The 15,000-nt window shown below is 61.7% G+C and overlaps 2 non-coding genes and 1 pseudogene across 2 annotated transcripts; all 3 read right to left on the bottom strand.

The window, feature by feature from the left end:
* Positions 1 to 120, bottom strand: part of LOC142792503 (large subunit ribosomal RNA) — a 6,530-nt pseudogene extending 6,410 nt beyond the window's left edge.
* A 1,154-nt stretch (positions 121 to 1,274) lies between these two features.
* On the bottom strand, positions 1,275 to 1,427 carry LOC142792508 (5.8S ribosomal RNA). The gene has a single exon (XR_012890978.1). It is a non-coding gene; the product is annotated as a 5.8S ribosomal RNA (ribosomal RNA).
* A 1,719-nt stretch (positions 1,428 to 3,146) lies between these two features.
* LOC142792524 (small subunit ribosomal RNA) lies at positions 3,147 to 4,961 on the bottom strand. Its single transcript, XR_012890993.1, has one exon. It is a non-coding gene; the product is annotated as a small subunit ribosomal RNA (ribosomal RNA).
* Between the last annotated feature and the right edge of the window lie 10,039 nt (positions 4,962 to 15,000).

Below are 15,000 nucleotides of genomic sequence, written 5' to 3'. Positions count from 1 at the left end.
TTCGGTGCTGGGCTCGGTCCCGTTTCGCTCGCAGCTACTCGGGGAATCCCTGTTGGTTTCTTTTCCTCCGCTTAGTGATATGCTTAAATTCAGCGGGTTGTCTCGCCTGATCTGAGGTCGACAGCAGATACATTCGCTTCCATCAACTTCCTGCACGACCGCGTGCGCTCGCCCTACCAAGTGCGCCCGCAACCCTGTACAGGGCCACTTCTTCACAAGGCTGGCAATCGGCTTCCCCGCTGCACGCGTGCGGCGCACAACCGGTGTGACGTGGAAGTGACGGGACACGTTCGTAAACCCATCGCGAACCGAGTACGACGCCCTACCAAGTGCGCCCGCAACCCTGTACAGGGTCACATCTTCACAAGGCTGGCAAGCGGCATTCCGCTGCGCGCGTGCGTCGTCCGAGCAGTTGCGTGATAAACGACCGTGTCGAAAGCCCAAACACCGCCGAGGCCAGTCGCCGCCGCCGCAAGGGCAGCCACGCAGCCTGGCGAGAGGCATCGTCTCGTGTAGCGTCGCCCCCGCCCCAACTGGAGTGGCCCAGTTTTTTGAACGGGACGGGAACTGCGAAGCACTTAGACCGACGGCGGACTACGACGAGAACGCCTTAAGCTTCGCCAACGTTTCGCCAACTCGTGCGGGAGACTTTTTCCGCTTCGCGGCAAGTCGTCGCGCCGTGCTCTCCGCATCAACCGCGTACGCAGCGAACCGCAAACGTCGGGCGCAGCCTCCTCACCTCCCTGCGCTTTGCGCGCGAACGTTCCCTGTTCGCGCGGCAAAGCCTGGAGGAGGCACGGCCCCGCAGCGTGTTCGAGCGCCCGGTCTACGGGACACCCTGCTTACTTCGAGGGCAACAAGCGCAACGCAAGGCTGCGATCTCGCGCACTTTGCGCACGGCTGGAGAAGCTTTGCTGGCCGGCTTTCGCTCCTCGTGTTTACCGTGCGTTAAAGTTGCGCGTCCGTGGCTCTCGCAGCTCTTGCGCGCCCGGTCGCAGAGAGGAGTACGCAACCTCGACCGCACTTTCCCTGCAGGCTTCCTTCCGACTCGAAGTCCTGCGGCGGTCTCAACGAGGTGCCACATCCTCAATGCAGTCGGTCGCCCCCGTTTCGGTTGGGCTCTGGCACGACGGTCGCCACCGTCTCGCCCTTGAGTGGCCGCTGTTGGCGCTCGCTGTGAGGTGTTCAGCGTGCTGTCCGTGTTGCCGACGCGGTCAAAACGAGTCGACGGCTCACGTTCCCTTGTGCGCCGAAGGCTCTCTTGATATGTGATCCGACCCTCAGACAGACGAAGCCAAGGGAAGACCCAAGGCCGCAATGTGCGTTCAAAGAATCAGTGCTCAGTGTGTCCTGCAATTCACACCAAGTCTCGCAGCTGGCTGCGTTCTTCATCGACCCGAGAACCGAGTGATCCACCGCTTAGAGTCGTGAAAAAGTGTTTGTTCAATTCCGTACAGTCAAAACCAAACGTTTCTGGCACTCGGCCAAACAGTGGCCAAGAAGGGCGCTTTTCAGCGCACGCTTGGACTCCAAAACTCTGCCGCGCCTTTTTCGGCTGCCGCAAATCGAGCAAACGGTGTGTTTCGGACGGCGTTTCGCTTCCGCTACTTGCGAGTGCTTTCGTGGTCCACCCCTCTATAAATACTCGGGAGGCGTCGAAGCCGGTTCTCCAAGCCGGACCCGTAGGTATCGTTGTGTGCTCGCTCTCATTGGCCCGCCTAACCAGAAAATGCCTGCGGTACACCCATTTGGATAAGAGTGCACGCAGATGCGGGCCTCGACGGCTACACATTTCCTCGGGCGGCCGCCTCCCGGCCTCCGTGGAGCGCGGGATGCACGGTCCCATCGACAAGCCTCTCCCGTTTTTACCGTGGCGTCGCGGTTCACCACGGCGGGCGGGTCGGTCTCCTCCGCATAAAAAGGGGGACCCCCGCTTTTTGTTCCACGAAATCGCACAAGCTTTTTTCGCATCCACGGTTTGCCACCGCACACCAAAATGCCGATCCGGCTGCCTACTTTAGCCAACAGGTGGAGCCAGGCGCGCCGTACTTGCGCGGCACTTCCCACGTCCACCGAAGTCGGTGCCAAGGACCACTTTCGGCGCCGGAGCCGCGTACGAGCCTACTCGAGGCGGAAGAACGAAGCCAGCAAGGGCCTGGCCGCAAGTGCGTTCAATTGTCGGGACGTCCAAGTCCCTCGTTCTTCCGTGCTTCCTCTTTCGGCAAGTCGTTGCGGCACCTTCCCAAAGCGCGCAGACCCGCTAATCGCGACGAGCGCGACGTGGCCGTGCCGCCTTTCCCTCGGCAGCAAGCAAAACGCCTGGCAACGTCGACGCTCCCCTAACCGCGATCTCGCACCGTGTTTCGTGTGGCGAATTCAAAAGCCGGCCGGCGCTGCTGCAACCATTACGGTCGGTACGCATACGCCGCGGAGGGCGGGACGGTCATCGGAGCGTGCGGTTCCTCCATCGAGTACTGCGCACCTCGGCCGTCGCATCGCCGTGCCATGACCGGCCGCGCGTCAACGCGAACCGGTGCCAGCGAGATCCCTCGCCTGCAAGAACCGACCGGCAGCCTCCGTCACCCGAGGACGCGGAGGCGCTTGCCGCGGACGGCGGGACGGTATGCACTGGTGCACAGCGGACCCGTCACATCGCCAGTTCCTTGACCGACCGCCGACGCTTGTGCCGTTCCTCTCGTACTTGGCAGTCGCCGCGCGATTGTCGGGTCTCGTTCTTGCACGCTCGAACGGTCGGGAGGGCACTCGGCTGGCGTTTCGGGAACGCGCAGCCTCGCCTTCTACCGACGTAACCACGACTCGCCGTTCGCGCTCCGCCGCTCCTGTTTACAGTACTAGGCGGTCCCGCAGCGGTCGGGTCGCGCATTTCGAGCGCTTCGAGCCACGGTGCAGTGGCGGGTCGAAAGCCGACCTATGAGTGCGTTGCGCCGTTTGTACCCGCGTCCGCCACCTGGCCGACCGTCCAAGGTCGCGGTGTTGGCGTCCGCTGGGCGCAACAATTTGTCACGGGGTGCCGCTCCACATTCAGGCAGCCCCGTGGGGAAAAGCCGACCCCGCGTCCAAACGGGGTCAGCGGCAGAAAGTGTCGGGCGCAGACGCAGCTGAGGCGCTCACCCTTCACAATCCGTTAATGATCCTTCCGCAGGTTCACCTACGGAAACCTTGTTACGACTTTTACTTCCTCTAAATGATCAAGTTTGGTCATCTTTCCAACAGACCGGCGCAACCGAAAGGCCGCGCCGGACATCGGTCCGAAGACCTCACTAAATCATTCAATCGGTAGTAGCGACGGGCGGTGTGTACAAAGGGCAGGGACGTAATCAACGCGAGCTTATGACTCGCGCTTACTGGGAATTCCTCGTTCAAGGGGAACAATTGCAAGCCCCTATCCCAATCACGAAAGAAGTTCCACGGGTTACCCAGTCTTTTCAGACAGGGATAAAGACACGCTGCTTCCTTCAGTGTAGCGCGCGTGCGGCCCCGGACATCTAAGGGCATCACAGACCTGTTATTGCTCTGTTTCGTGCGGCTAGGAGCCGCTTGTCCCTCTAAGAAGGTTGTAAGGTGCTGGGAACCCCGCACCTATTTAATAGGCTAGAGTCTCGTTCGTTATCGGAATTAACCAGACAAATCGCTCCACCAACTAAGAACGGCCATGCACCACCATCCACCGAATCAAGAAAGAGCTCTCAATCTGTCAATCCTCCCAGTGTCCGGGCCGGGTAAGTTTTCCCGTGTTGAGTCAAATTAAGCCGCAGGCTCCACTCCTGGTGGTGCCCTTCCGTCAATTCCTTTAAGTTTCAGCTTTGCAACCATACTTCCCCCGGAACCCAAATACTTTGGTTTCCCGGAAGCTGCCCGCCGAGTCATTTGAGTAACTCAGGCGGATCGCTGGTTGGCATCGTTTATGGTCAGAACTAGGGCGGTATCTGATCGCCTTCGAACCTCTGACTTTCGTTCTTGATCAATGAAAACATTCTTGGCAAATGCTTTCGCAGTAGTTCGTCTTGCGACGGTCCAAGAATTTCACCTCTAGCGCCGCAATACGAATGCCCCCGTCCGTCCCTCTTAATCATTACCTCGTATTCCAAAAACCAACAGAACAGAAACGAGGTCTTGTTCTATTATTCCATGCAAGTTTATTCAGGCGACTCGCCTGCGTTGAGCACTCTAATTTTTTCAAAGTAAAAGCACCGGCCATCTCGAGGCACACAATGAAGTGCACCAAGAAAGAACCGGCATGATGTTCAGTCCGAGCCGTCGCATCGGGTAGATGCACTACTCGTCTGGAACTGAGATCCAACTACGAGCTTTTTAACCGCAGCAGCTTTAGTATACGCTATTGGAGCTGGAATTACCGCGGCTGCTGGCACCAGACTTGCCCTCCAATTGATCCTCGTTAAAGGATTTAGAGTGTACTCATTTCAATTACGGGGCCTCAAAAGAGTCCCGTATTGTTATTTTTCGTCACTACCTCCCCGTGCCGGGAGTGGGTAATTTGCGCGCCTGCTGCCTTCCTTGGATGTGGTAGCCGTTTCTCAGGCTCCCTCTCCGGAATCGAACCCTGATTCTCCGTTACCCGTAACAACCATGGTAAGCAAGTAACCTACCATCGAAAGTTGATAAGGCAGACACTTGAAAGAAACGTCGCCGGCTCGTGGCCATGCGATCAGCACAAAGTTATCCAGAGTCACCACACAATACGGGCCGAAACCCGATCGATCTTGGTCTAATAAAAGCACCCGTTACCCAAAGGGCTCCAGGCTCACTGCATGTATTAGCTCTAGAATTGCCACAGTTATCCAAGTAGGAAGAAACGATCTAAGGAACCATAACTGATTTAATGAGCCATTCGCGGTTTCGCCTTATTTCGGCATGTACTTAGACATGCATGGCTTAATCTTTGAGACAAGCATATGATTACTGGCAGGATCAACCAGGTAATCGTTCGACTGCGCGTCCGTCCTCGCCCTCGGCGGGCCGGACGCAGTCTGTGTGCGGCGGAGGCCACCTTCAGGCGCCCCAACACGCTTATTTTGCACTCCGAGATGACGGCGTTCGAGCTCGCTACGGCACAACCTTCCCGAAAGACGAGTGGGAGCCGTGCGGCAAGAAGCACGTTCATGCTCGCTCTTTTTCGTTGCATCGACTCGGTCGCGCCGTGCGGGTTGCCCAAGCCCGCTGCACTGTCGGTGGACCGGCCGGAACTAGCAACGGAGCCGAGACTGCAAAGCCGCCAGACGACGGGTCACGCCCGCGTCTTCGGCGCTTTCGCATCTGAATCGCCCGAGGACGACACGGAACACACCTCGATATCGTGGTAAAACGGCACCGTCCGACAACCAGCCCCTAACGCATCAAGCGGATGAGGCTGCAGACGACTGCCGTGGATTCCCCTGGAGCAGACCCGAGGACACGCTTGACGAGGCCGAAGCCCGCCGCATATCAGACACCCGGTCGCTTTCGCGTACGCCGCTCACGAGAACCCCCACATAATAGCAGCGATAAGTACCCAGACCTCCTTGGGCCCTAATACGAGCGTACTCGAGAAAATTTCACCGCGGGTGTGCCCCGAAACGTGTGGCATGTTGAGCGTGCCACAAGTCTACGTCGCTCTCAAACCCGCCGAGGTCGTAGAATTTGCGACCCTACTCACGAAATTCCCACCGAGGATACGGCCGCAAACGTACCGCACCTTGGGTAGGCCACGAGTTTGTGCAACACTACGCTGACGGCACAGCACCGAGGTCGTGCGCGCACGCACGGGAAAATTCCGCCGCGGTTTCTGCCGAAAACGTGAGGCACCACGACTCTCCGCAAGTTCGCGTCGACTGCGAAAGACCGAAGTCGTGAACGACGTGTCCGCTACTCGCCGCCGACACGCTGGACACCAAACGTACAACGACTCGACGGCGTCGTAGAGGCCCACGACGCGGTTTTCCTTAACGACGTCTCGGCGTGGCACCGACAGGTTAGAACGGCCGACCAACGTTCCCTGTCCGCCGTTCGGCTCAGTCGAAGGGCTCGGCGACTTCGGCAACGCTGCGAAGCCGCACGGTGACGCACGCCATGTCCCCATTTTTTTTTTTCTTTCTGCGTCTGCCGGGGTGCCCCTATAATAGCAGCGATAAGCACCCAGACCGCCGTGGGTCGCTCGCCCCGGCTGACGTGGTTTTTCGTACTCCTGCGGCGGTCGCCGTCAAGCACGTCCAAATACGCTACTTTCGTGGGCGCATTCACGCTCTTTCGCTTCGCCGGAGTGCCAGCACTCACTCTGCCAAAAACGGCGAACATCCGAGCGGCGGTTCCCACTTTTGCGTCGGCGTCGCAAACCCCGCCCCGGCAGACGAGGTTTGCCGTACTCGTGCGACGGTGGCCGGCGGGCACGTCGAAAGACGCCGATATCGTGCGCGAATTGGCGCACCTTGGCTTCACCGGAGTGCCGCCACTGACTCCTCCAAAAACGGCGAAGATCCGAGCGGCGCTTCCCACTTTCGCATCGGCGTCCCGAACTCCGCCCCGGCTGACGCGGTTTACCGTACTCGTGCGACGGTCGCCGGCGAGCACGTGGAAAGACGCCGATATCGTGCCCGAATCGGCTCCGTTCGGCTTCGCCGGAGTGCCAGCACTGGCTCGGCGAAAGACGACGAACATCCGAGCGACGGTTCTCACTATTGCGTACGCGTCGCAAACCCCGCCCCGGCAGACGCACTTTGCCGTACTCGTGCGACGGTCGCCGGCGAGCACGTAGAAAGACGCCGATATCGTGCCGGAATCGGCCCCGTTTGGCTTCGCCGGAGTGCCAGCACTCACTCGGCCACAAACGGCGAACATCCGAGCGGCGGTTCCCACTTAGCCGTCGGCGTCCCGAACTCCGCCCCGGCAGACGCGGTTGCCGAGCTCGTGCGACTAGCGACCGCGAAGCCGTCTCGCGACGCCGCTTTCGTGCGCGGCTCCCACTGCGACCTGGGTCACCCGAGGTCGACGAGCAAAAAAGAATGTCGAAAAAAATTTTTTTTTTTTTTTGCGTCTGCCGGGGTGCCCCTATAATAGCAGCGATAAGCACCCAGACCGCCATGGGTCGCTCGCCCCGGCTGACGTGGTTTTTCGTTTTCCTGCGGTGGTCGTCGTCAAGCACGTCCAAACACGCCACTTTCGTGGGCGCATTCGCGCTCTTTCGCTTCGCCGGAGTGCCAGCACTCACTCTGCCAAAAACGGCGAACATCCGAGCGGCGGTTCCCACTTTTGCGTCGGCGTCGCAAACCCCGCCCCGGCAGACGAGGTTTGCCGTACTCGTGTGACGGTGGCCGGCGGGCACGTCGAAAGACGCCGATATCGTGCGCGAATTGGCGCACCTTGGCTTCACCGGAGTGCCGCCACTGACTCCTCCAAAAACGGCGAAGATCCGAGCGGCGCTTCCCACTTTCGCATCGGCGTCCCGAACTCCGCCCCGGCTGACGCGGTTTACCGTACTCGTGCGACGGTCGCCGGCGAGCACGTGGAAAGACGCCGATATCGTGCCCGAATCGGCTCCGTTCGGCTTCGCCGGATTGCCAGCACTGGCTCGGCGAAAGACGACGAACATCCGAGCGACGGTTCTCACTATTGCGTACGCGTCGCAAACCCCGCCCCGGCAGACGCACTTTGCCGTACTCGTGCGACGGTCGCCGGCGAGCACGTAGAAAGACGCCGATATCGTGCCGGAATCGGCCCCGTTTGGCTTCGCCGGAGTGCCAGCACTCACTCGGCCACAAACGGCGAACATCCGAGCGGCGGTTCCCACTTAGCCGTCGGCGTCCCGAACTCCGCCCCGGCAGACGCGGTTGCCGAGCTCGTGCGACTAGCGACCGCGAAGCCGTCTCGCGACGCCGCTTTCGTGCGCGGCTCCCACTGCGACCTGGGTCACCCGAGGTCGACGAGCAAAAAAGAATGTCGAAAAAAATTTTTTTTTTTTTTTTGCGTCTGCCGGGGTGCCCCTATAATAGCAGCGATAAGCACCCAGACCGCCATGGGTCGCTCGCCCCGGCTGACGTGGTTTTTCGTTTTCCTGCGGTGGTCGTCGTCAAGCACGTCCAAACACGCCACTTTCGTGGGCGCATTCGCGCTCTTTCGCTTCGCCGGAGTGCCAGCACTCACTCTGCCAAAAACGGCGAACATCCTAGTGGCGGTTCCCACTTTTGCGTCGGCGTCGCCAACCCCGCCCCGGCATACGCGGTTTGCCGTACTCGTGCGGCGGTGGCCGGCGGGCACGTCGAAAGACACCGATATCGTGCGCGAGTCGATGCTTCTTGGTCTCGCAGGAGGGCCGCCACTCACTCCTGCAAAAACGGCGAAGATCCGAGCGGCGCTTCCCACTTTTTCGTCGGCGTCGCAAACCTCGCCCCGGCAGACGCGCTTTGCCGTACTCGTGCGACGGTCGCCGGCGAGCACGTCGAAATACGCCGATATCGTGCCCGAATCGGCCCCGTTTCGCTTCGCCGGAGTGCCAGCACTCGCTCGGCCAAAGACGACGAACATCCGAGCGACGGTTCCCACTATTGCGTACGCGTCGCGAACCCCGCCCCGGCAGACGCGGTTTGCCGTACTCGTGCGGCGGTGGCCGGCGGGCACGTCGAAAGACGCCGATATCGTGCACGAATTGGCGCTCCTTGGCTTCACCGGAGTGCCAGCACTCACTCGGCCAAAAACGGCGAACATCCGAGCAGCGGTACCCACTTAGCCGTCGGCATCCCGAACTCCGCGCCGGCTGACGCGGTTGCCGAGCTCGTGCGACTAGCGACCGCGAACGCGTCTCGCGACGCCGCTTTCGTGCGCGGCTCCCATTGCGACCTGGGTTACCCGAGCTCGACCAGCAAAAAAGAAGGTCGAAAATTTTTTTTTTTTTTCTGCGTCTGCCGGGGTGCCCCTATAATAGCAGCGATAAGCACCCAGACCGCCGTGTGTCGCTCGCCCCGGCTGACGTGGTTTTTCGTACTCCTGCAGCGGTCGCCGTCACGCACGTCCAAATACGCCACTTTCGTGGGCGCATTCGCGCTCTTTCGCGTCGCCGGAGTGCCAGCACTCACTCTGCCAAAAACGGCCAACATCCGAGCGGCGGTTCCCACTTTTGCGTCGGCGTCGTAAACCCCGCCCCGGCAGACGCGGTTTGCCCTACTCGTGCGACGGTCGCCGGCGAGCGCGTCGAAAGACGCCGATATCGTGCGCTAATTGGCGCTCCTTGGCTTCTCCGGAGTGCCGCCACTCACTCCTCCAAAAACGGCGAAGATCCGAGCGGCGTTCTCCACTTTCGCATCGGCGTCCCGAACTCCGCCCGGGCTGACGCGGTTTACCGTACTCGTGCGACGGTCGCCGGCGGGCACGTCGAAAGACGCCGATATCGTGCCGTAATCGGCCCCGTTTGGCTTCGCCCGTGTGCCAGCACTCACTCGGCCAAAAACGGCGAACATCCGAGCAGCGTTTCCCACTTTCGCATCGGCGTCCCGAAGCCCGCCCCGGCAGACGCGGTTTGCCCTACTCGAGCGACGGTCGCCGGCGATCACGTCGAAAGGCGCCGAATTCGTGCACGAATCGATGCTTCTTGGTCTCGCAGGAGGGCCGCCACTCACTCCTGCAAAAACGGCGAAGATCCGAGTTGCGCTTCCCACTTTTTCGTCGGCGTCCCGAACTACGCCCCGGCTGACGCGGTTTACCGTACTCGTGCGACGGTCGCCGGCGGGCACTTCAAAATACGCCGATTTCGTGGGCGCATTCACGCTGTTTCGCTTCCCCGGAGTGCCAACACTCACTCTGCCGAAAGCGGCGATCATCCGAGCGGCGGTTCCCACTTTTGCGTCGGCTTCGCAAACGGCGCCCCGGCAGACGCGCTCGTGCGACGTACTCGTGCGACGGTCGCCGGCGAGCACGTCGAAAGACGCCGATATCGTGCTCGAATCGACCCCGTTTCGCTTCGCCGGAGTGCTGCCAGTCACGGCGCAGAAAACGGCGAACAAGTGTTTTTTTTTTTTTTTTTCCTAGAATTTGTGTTATAGAAGGCACATTTGATATCGGACGATAATTTTCAACTTTATCACGCGCACCGATTTTCGTGTAGAGGTTTGCAAGTTTATGGGAATTTCTCCACTTGGAATAATGCGATTTAGTAGTACTACGAGAACTTCATGGATGTACTCAAGGGTACGGGGCAAGTCAGTTACGTCAACACCTGCAGATTTTTTACACTTCAAACTGAAAATTGTTGGTTGTGAGTCCTCGTGTGATATTAAAGGCCGATTCGCTAACACATAGAACAAAGAAAGAAAGGAAGAAAAAACGCCCGCGCTCGCTCAAGAAACCTGGGTTCGCAACAAGTGGCAACAACAAGCAACCGAGCGAGTGCGCCAAAACCCGTGGCGGCCGAACAAACGCGAAGTCCCAACCGCGTCAGCCGGGGCGGCACGGGACAGGAAAAATCACTTCAGCCGGGGCGGCGGGGCACCGAATAAACCTCGTCACCTCGTCGCAGGATAAAAGAGGAAACAAAAAGTCTAAACAGCGTCTGCTGGAGCGAATGCGTAATAAAACAACAACAACAACAAAAAAAAAAAACACCCGCGCTCAAGAAGTCTGCAATCACCACAAAAGGCGACTGTGACCGAGCAGCGTCAGCCGGGGCCGTGCGGAAACGGAAAAACCGCGACTACCGGGGCGTCGAGGCACCGAAAAATCCACTTCAGCCGCGGCGAAAAAAAAAAACAAAAAGAAAGACGGAGGGGGGGGGGGGAACCACGTCTGCCGGGGCGAAGGAAAAAAAAAAAACGCGTCTGCCGGGGCGAGCCCGGGTGCGGCACCACCGGGAAAACTGTGGCAAACAGACATGGCGATCGAGTGAGTGGGCCGCCAGCCAGGCTCAGCCAAAAAGTGCAAAGTCCGAACTGCGTCAGCCGGGGCGGCAAAAACCACGTCAGCCGGGGCGGCGCAAAAAACCGCGTCTGCCGGGGCGGCACGAAACCGCGTCAGCCGGGGCGGCGCGAAAACTGCGTCAGCCGGGGCGAAAGAAAAAAAAAAAAAAAACGCGTCTGCCGGGGCGAGCCCGGGTGCGGCACCACCGGGAAAACTGTGGCAAACAGACATGGCGATCGAGTGAGTGGGCCGCCAGCCAGGCACAGCCGAAAAGTGCAAAGTCCGAACCGTGTCAGCCGGGGCGGCAAAAAACCGCGTCAGCCGGGGCGGCGCAAAAAACCGCGTCTGCCGGGGCGGCACGAAACCGCGTCAGCCGGGGCGGCGCGAAAACTGCGTCAGCCGGGGCGAGCCCGGGTGCGGCACCACCGGGAAAACTGTGGCAAACAGACATGGCGATCGAGTGAGTGGGCCGCCAGCCAGGCTCAGCCAAAAAGTGCCAAGTCCGAACTGCGTCAGCCGGGGCGGCAAAAAACCGCGTCAGCCGGGGCGGCGCAAAAAACCGCGTCTGCCGGGGCGGCGCGAAAACCGCGTCTGCCGGGGCGGCGCGAAAACTGCGTCAGCCGGGGCGAAAGAAAAAAAAAACGCGTCTGCCGGGGCGAGCCCGGGTGCGGCACCACCGGGAAAACTGTGGCAAACAGACATGGCGATCGAGTGAGTGGGCCGCCAGCAAGGCTCAGCCAAAAAGTGCTAAGTCCGAACTGCGTCAGCTGGGGCGGCAAAAAACCGCGTCTGCCGGGGCGGCACGAAACCGCGTCAGCCGGGGCGGCGCGAAAACCGCGTCTGCCGGGGCGGCACGAAACCGCGTCAGCCGGGGCGGCGCGAAAACTGCGTCAGCCGGGGCGAGCCCGGGTGCGGCACCACCGGGAAAACTGTGGCAAACAGACATGGCGATCGAGTGAGTGGGCCGCCAGCCAGGCACAGCCGAAAAGTGCTAAGTCCGAACTGCGTCAGCCGGGGCGGCAAAAACCGCGTCAGCCGGGGCGGCGCGAAAACCGCGTCTGCCGGGGCGGCACGAAACCGCGTCAGCCGGGGCGGCGCGAAAACTGCGTCAGCCGGGGCGAGCCCGGGTGCGGCACCACCGGGAAAACTGTGGCTAACAGACATGGCGATCGAGTGAGTGGGCCACCAGCCAGGCTCAGCCAAAAAGTGCTAAGTCCGAACTGCGTCAGCCGGGGCGGCAAAAACCGCGTCAGCCGGGGCGGCGCAAAAAACCGCGTCTGCCGGGGCGGCACGAAACCGCGTCAGCCGGGGCGGCGCGAAAACTGCGTCAGCCGGGGCGAAAGAAAAAAAAAAAACGCGTCTGCCGGGGCGAGCCCGGGTGCGGCACCACCGGGAAAACTGTGGCAAACAGACATGGCGATCGAGTGAGTGGGCCGCCAGCCAGGCACAGCCGAAAAGTGCCAAGTCCGAACTGCGTCAGCCGGGGCGGCAAAAAACCGCGTCAGCCGGGGCGGCGCAAAAAACCGCGTCTGCCGGGGCGGCACGAAACCGCGTCAGCCGGGGCGGCGCGAAAACTGCGTCAGCCGGGGCGAGCCCGGGTGCGGCACCACCGGGAAAACTGTGGCAAACAGACATGGCGATCGAGTGAGTGGGCCGCCAGCCAGGCTCAGCCAAAAAGTGCCAAGTCCGAACTGCGTCAGCCGGGGCGGCGCAAAAAACCGCGTCTGCCGGGGCGGCGCGAAAACCGCGTCTGCCGGGGCGGCGCGAAAACTGCGTCAGCCGGGGCGAAAGAAAAAAAAAACGCGTCTGCCGGGGCGAGCCCGGGTGCGGCACCACCGGGAAAACTGTGGCAAACAGACATGGCGATCGAGTGAGTGGGCCGCCAGCAAGGCTCAGCCAAAAAGTGCCAAGTCCGAACTGCGTCAGCCGGGGCGGCAAAAAACCGCGTCTGCCGGGGCGGCGCGAAAACCGCGTCTGCCGGGGCGGCGCGAAAACTGCGTCAGCCGGGGCGAAAGAAAAAAAAAACGCGTCTGCCGGGGCGAGCCCGGGTGCGGCACCACCGGGAAAACTGTGGCAAACAGACATGGCGATCGAGTGAGTGGGCCGCCAGCAAGGCTCAGCCAAAAAGTGCCAAGTCCGAACTGCGTCAGCCGGGGCGGCAAAAAACCGCGTCTGCCGGGGCGGCACGAAACCGCGTCAGCCGGGGCGGCGCGAAAACCGCGTCTGCCGGGGCGGCACGAAACCGCGTCAGCCGGGGCGAGCCCGGGTGCGGCACCACCGGGAAAACTGTGGCAAACAGACATGGCGATCGAGTGAGTGGGCCGCCAGCCAGGCTCAGCCAAAAAGTGCAAAGTCCGAACTGCGTCAGCCGGGGCGGCAAAAACCACGTCAGCCGGGGCGGCGCAAAAAACCGCGTCTGCCGGGGCGGCACGAAACCGCGTCAGCCGGGGCGGCGCGAAAACTGCGTCAGCCGGGGCGAAAGAAAAAAAAAAAAAAACGCGTCTGCCGGGGCGAGCCCGGGTGCGGCACCACCGGGAAAACTGTGGCAAACAGACATGGCGATCGAGTGAGTGGGCCGCCAGCCAGGCACAGCCGAAAAGTGCAAAGTCCGAACCGTGTCAGCCGGGGCGGCAAAAAACCGCGTCAGCCGGGGCGGCGCAAAAAACCGCGTCTGCCGGGGCGGCACGAAACCGCGTCAGCCGGGGCGGCGCGAAAACTGCGTCAGCCGGGGCGAGCCCGGGTGCGGCACCACCGGGAAAACTGTGGCAAACAGACATGGCGATCGAGTGAGTGGGCCGCCAGCCAGGCTCAGCCAAAAAGTGCCAAGTCCGAACTGCGTCAGCCGGGGCGGCAAAAAACCGCGTCAGCCGGGGCGGCGCAAAAAACCGCGTCTGCCGGGGCGGCGCGAAAACCGCGTCTGCCGGGGCGGCGCGAAAACTGCGTCAGCCGGGGCGAAAGAAAAAAAAAAACGCGTCTGCCGGGGCGAGCCCGGGTGCGGCACCACCGGGAAAACTGTGGCAAACAGACATGGCGATCGAGTGAGTGGGCCGCCAGCAAGGCTCAGCCAAAAAGTGCTAAGTCCGAACTGCGTCAGCTGGGGCGGCAAAAAACCGCGTCTGCCGGGGCGGCACGAAACCGCGTCAGCCGGGGCGGCGCGAAAACCGCGTCTGCCGGGGCGGCACGAAACCGCGTCAGCCGGGGCGGCGCGAAAACTGCGTCAGCCGGGGCGAGCCCGGGTGCGGCACCACCGGGAAAACTGTGGCAAACAGACATGGCGATCGAGTGAGTGGGCCGCCAGCCAGGCACAGCCGAAAAGTGCTAAGTCCGAACTGCGTCAGCCGGGGCGGCAAAAACCGCGTCAGCCGGGGCGGCGCGAAAACCGCGTCTGCCGGGGCGGCACGAAACCGCGTCAGCCGGGGCGGCGCGAAAACTGCGTCAGCCGGGGCGAGCCCGGGTGCGGCACCACCGGGAAAACTGTGGCTAACAGACATGGCGATCGAGTGAGTGGGCCACCAGCCAGGCTCAGCCAAAAAGTGCTAAGTCCGAACTGCGTCAGCCGGGGCGGCAAAAACCGCGTCAGCCGGGGCGGCGCAAAAAACCGCGTCTGCCGGGGCGGCACGAAACCGCGTCAGCCGGGGCGGCGCGAAAACTGCGTCAGCCGGGGCGAAAGAAAAAAAAAAAACGCGTCTGCCGGGGCGAGCCCGGGTGCGGCACCACCGGGAAAACTGTGGCAAACAGACATGGCGATCGAGTGAGTGGGCCGCCAGCCAGGCACAGCCGAAAAGTGCCAAGTCCGAACTGCGTCAGCCGGGGCGGCAAAAAACCGCGTCAGCCGGGGCGGCGCAAAAAACCGCGTCTGCCGGGGCGGCACGAAACCGCGTCAGCCGGGGCGGCGCGAAAACTGCGTCAGCCGGGGCGAGCCCGGGTGCGGCACCACCGGGAAAACTGTGGCAAACAGACATGGCGATCGAGTGAGTGGGCCGCCAGCCAGGCTCAGCCAAAAAGTGCCAAGTCCGAACTGCGTCAGCCGGGGCGGCGCAAAAAACCGCGTCTGCCGGGGCGGCGCGAAAACCGCGTCTGCCGGGGCGGCGCGAAAACTGCGTC

The sequence above is a fragment of the Rhipicephalus microplus genome, unplaced genomic scaffold (assembly GCF_043290135.1).
Source record: "Rhipicephalus microplus isolate Deutch F79 unplaced genomic scaffold, USDA_Rmic scaffold_224, whole genome shotgun sequence".
Classification (NCBI taxonomy): domain Eukaryota; kingdom Metazoa; phylum Arthropoda; class Arachnida; order Ixodida; family Ixodidae; genus Rhipicephalus; species Rhipicephalus microplus.
Note: the sequence above shows the minus strand (reverse complement) of the source record. Positions and strands in the feature narration are given on the sequence as shown.